The sequence below is a fragment of the Carlito syrichta genome, unplaced genomic scaffold (assembly GCF_000164805.1).
Source record: "Carlito syrichta isolate Samal-C Ts95f unplaced genomic scaffold, Tarsius_syrichta-2.0.1 Scaffold301880, whole genome shotgun sequence".
In the NCBI taxonomy this organism is placed as follows: Eukaryota; Metazoa; Chordata; class Mammalia; order Primates; family Tarsiidae; genus Carlito; species Carlito syrichta.
Genome location: NW_007245976.1, coordinates 19,862 through 24,242, shown reverse-complemented (window position 1 = coordinate 24,242; position 4,381 = coordinate 19,862). Strand labels below are relative to the sequence as shown.

Genomic DNA, 4,381 nt, shown 5'->3' with positions numbered 1-4,381 from the left:
GTACATATGCTTTCCAGAGAGGGCATGTTAGTGAACATGGGGAACTATACACAGAGAATCTAAGCTGTGTCCAGGCTGCCCTGCACGCTTCAAATATGTACAACTCAGGTGCAAACGTTCCATCAGGTTGTCTTGTGCAGAAAACACAAAGCAGGCAACAAAGTGGGCTTTTACACGGCTGAGGGAAAATCCCCCAGCAAAGCCCCTCTCAAGCTGCAATGTCTTCGTTAAGTCAGCATGGCCCTGGCTAAAGGACACAGTGCACAGTTACCAAAAGGTTTGGGTTTTTTTTTTTGCTTTAAATACCAAAACTACAAAAATCAGTTTATAAACCGTTTACCCAAAACAACCACTAAAACAAAACAATCCCCCGAATCTAGGCAAAACAAAATACTGTCAAAAGTGTAAATCGCCCTTTTCCTAAAATGAAAACCATCCACACTCAGCCATGTGACTGGGAAGAGAAAGGGGGCTTGCTTTACTTGGTGACCACGTGGCTGGAAGGTTCCCAAGAGTAGCAATGGTTTATGACTTGAGAACCATGGAGTGGGTAGCAGCTGTTGTGATTGTCCACCCGTTTTTTCTAGACTAAGGGGAAACATTTCAGATCGAGCTAGAAGCTCTCCAAATTTCAAGATACATTTCTAACCCTTCCTGGTTTGAGCCTCCCCAACTTAAAGCCTACCTAACTTTTCTATGGACTTGTAATTTCTTTTTCAATAAATTGTGGAAATCAAAGTCCTTCTGTGTAAAGGCATTTAGTAGTTCATGATCAATGCAGATTGTCACACAGTCTGTCCCATTTTGCGGGTACTAACCTGAACAAGGTATTGCTTTGCATATATTGTCCATAGTAAGGAGGCTCCATTTTGATCTCTTCCCAGAAACTTCATCAGAATCAGAGTTGTGGCATCAGCCTTTTGGTGGCTTTCTGTCCCTCCCTGTTCCCACTCCCCAGCCAATATATCTGTTTTTAAGGGTGCCAATCCAGAGACGGCTTGAGTTCTCCAGATAATACTCAAAGGGCAAGCTTTAGAAACAGCCAAAAACACAAACAAAACCACTGCCCTCGTTTCCCGAATGGGAACTGCTAGCTCTAGGGTTTGGTCACTCAGCCACTTTGTAAGCAAAGCCTTCAGCATAGGGGAGGCTGCTGCAGCGATCCATGTCCACGAGGTAAGTAGGGTTGTCTTCAAAGTGGGTCAGTGGCAGGGTGTCCTCCTCGTAAAGGTGGCACTCGGACTCCGCCTTCAGGAATGGGCGCTGATTGTCCGGGAAAGCCATGGAGAAAAGGGCATCTGGGTCACAGACAAATTTGTAGACGTATCGTTCCCCAGCCACCTTCTGCATAGTAATAGCGTAGAGAACGGCTCAGCTTGTCATAGTTCATGGCTGGCCGGTTCTTCTGGATGCCCCAACGTCGAGCAACCTCTTCAGGTTCTATCAGCTTGAAGTCCATGCCTCGGCCCATCCAGGCAATGAAGTGGGCATTGGCTGGGTCATCAAGGAGGGTGACCAGGAACTGCCACAGCTGAAGGGAACCTCGCCTCTGGTAAGGTGGCCCTTCCCGATACATGGTGGGCTCCTGTTTGACTTTGCCTTCCAGTCTCTCAGGCACAACACAAGTGTCGTCGAAGTATAACCGGGGATCTTTTTCATATGAAAAATCTTCATGGCTGCTGGAGAAATAACCTCCTCTCATGTAGGATGTCGAGCAGTTAGGCACTTCTGAATCAACGCAGTAATCCCGGGGCTCCTGCTTGATTCCCACTGGTGACTGGAACCCGTGTGCTGGGGGGCCCGGCATGCCCGGGACCCCGTGTTCATAGAGTGAGTCATGGTATTCTTGTTTGAATCCCTGAGGGGATGGAGGAGCTACAGGGACAATAGGTTCTGACGTTTGCCGGTGGTAACTGGGGCGATTATCTCCAGGAACTCCTGACTGAGGAGGGAAGGGGTGGCAGGGTTCAGACAGTTATCTCTGAAATCTCTGTTCTGATGGATACTGTTTTTCAGGCATCATCTTTGGCATCTGCAGGGGCTGATGTGGTGGTCGGGGGACCGCAGATGTTTGCTGCTGTGGTCCAGGCTCTGGAAGCGAATCCTGTGTGGGTTTTTAATCTATTTTAATTTATTTTTTTGTGTATGATAAAATGCAAGGGTTAAAATTCATTCTTTGGCATATGAATATCCGGTTTCTCAATACCATTTGTTGAAGAGACTGTTTTTTTCCCCCCTCTATTATATAGTCTTGGAAACTTTGTAAAAATTATTTGGCCATGTATCTGAGGGTTTTTTTTTTTTTAATTGGCTCTCTGTTCTATTCCACTGGACTATGTATCTGTCTTTATGCCAGAACCACGTAGTCTTAATTATTGTACTTTTTTGTAGTATGTTTTAAAGTTATGAAGCATGAGTCCTTCACCTTCTTTTTTCTGAAAGATTGTTTTGGTTATTTGGGTTATTGGTTAATCCTGTGAGATTCTACACGTGTTTTAGGATTTTTTTCTATTTCTGCAAAAAATGCCATTGGAATTTTGATAAGGATTGCACTGAATTGCTTAATTACTTTGGATCGTATGGAAATTTTCACAAAATTTTGTCTTCCAGTTTACAAGGATGGGATGCCTTTTCATTTATTTTTTTCTTCTTTTATTTATTTTAGAAATATTTTCCTCATCAACATGGGTACCTGCATAATCGTTAGTATACCTAACCCTGAATTGTACCCCACATCCTTATACTAAAAAAAAGAAACGTTTTGTAGTTTTTTGTGTTTAAGACTTTTACTTCCTTTATTAAATTTGTTCCTAAGTCTTTTATCCTTTTTGATGTTATAGTAAGATTGTTTTCTTAATTTTCTTTTAAAATTGCATTAAATTGATCATTATTATTGTATGCAAATGCATTCGATCTCTGTGTGTTGATATTGTATCCTGCAACTTTGCTGACATCACTTGCTGTAATTTTTTTTTAATTGAGTTGTTAGGGTTTTCTGTATATACAAATATGTCATCTGCAAGAACAGACAAATTTTACTACTTCTTTTACAATTTGAATATCTTTTATTTCTTTTTCTTACCTAATTTCTCTGGTTAGGGCTCCCAGTACTATGTTGAATAGTAGTGATATGAGTGGGCACCTTTGGCTTGTGCCTGATCTTAGAGGAAACACTTTCAGTCTTTAACCATTGAATATGATACTAGTAGTAGACATTTTGTTTGTGACTTTTATTATGTCGAGATTTTTATTCTAGTGCTAATTTGTTGAATGTTTTTTAATCATGAAATGATGTTGAATTTGTTGAAAACGCTTTTTCTACATCGATTGAGATGATTATGTAGTTTTTGTTGTTCATTTTGTTAATGTGGTCTAATACATTTCTTTTCTTTTCTTTTTTTCTTTTTTTTGAGTTGGAGTCTCACTCTGTCGCCCAGACTGGAGTGTACAGTGACTGCTCCGGCCACCGGCTCAGCCTTCCAAGTAGCTGGAACTACAGGTGCGCGCTACCACACCTGGCCAATTTTTTTTTTTTGATTTATTGTAGAGATGAGGTCTCGCCAAGTTGCCCAGGGGTGTCTTGAACCCACGGGCTTAGGCAATCCACTCACCTCAGCCTCCCAAAGCACGGGATTATAGGCTGAGCCACCGAGCCCGGCTACATTGATTGATTTTCTTTTTTTTTTTTTTTTTTTCATTAATCAGTAGTTTTTATTATGGTTTTGTGGGGTACAGTTAAGGGTAGGTGTACAATGACGTTTCATTCAGGCACCCTGTAGATAAGAAGTGTTTTCCCATCCCCCGACAGATATTTGCTACTGTTAATCCCATCCCCCTCCCCCCCATAGTTTCCCAGTACCATCCGTCATTTTCTCATAGTATTGCATTGGATGTTCAAGGTCCATTATATGAGTGAGAACATGTGATATTCGGATTTTTGTTTTTGTGAGAGGTCACTCAGTATTATAGACTCTAGTTCCATCCAGGTTGCAGCGAAATTCATGATTTTGTTCTTTTTTATGGCTGCATAGTATTCCATCGTGTATATGTACCACATTTTTTTAATCCAGTCCTCTTTTGATGGGCAGCATGGTTGTTTCCAGGTTCTTGCTATTGTGAACAATGCTGCGATAAACATACGTGTGCAGGTATCTTTTTTATAGAGTGATTTGTGTTCTTCAGGGTATATTCCCAGTAGGGGGATTGCAGGGTCATATGGAAGGTCAATTTTTAGAGCTTTTAGGAATCGCCACACTGCTTTCCACAGAGGTTGCACTAGTTTACACTCCCACCAACAGTGTAGAAGTGTTCCCTTTTCACCACACCCTCTCCAGCACCTGTTATTTTTTGAGTTGTTGATAATTGCCATTCTGACTGGAGT

General features: G+C 41.7%; 1 pseudogene; it reads right to left on the bottom strand.

Annotated features, from left to right (window-relative positions):
- Positions 1 to 1,107: 1,107 nt before the first annotated feature.
- LOC103257848 overlaps positions 1,108 to 4,381 on the bottom strand; it is a 5,641-nt pseudogene continuing 2,367 nt past the window's right edge.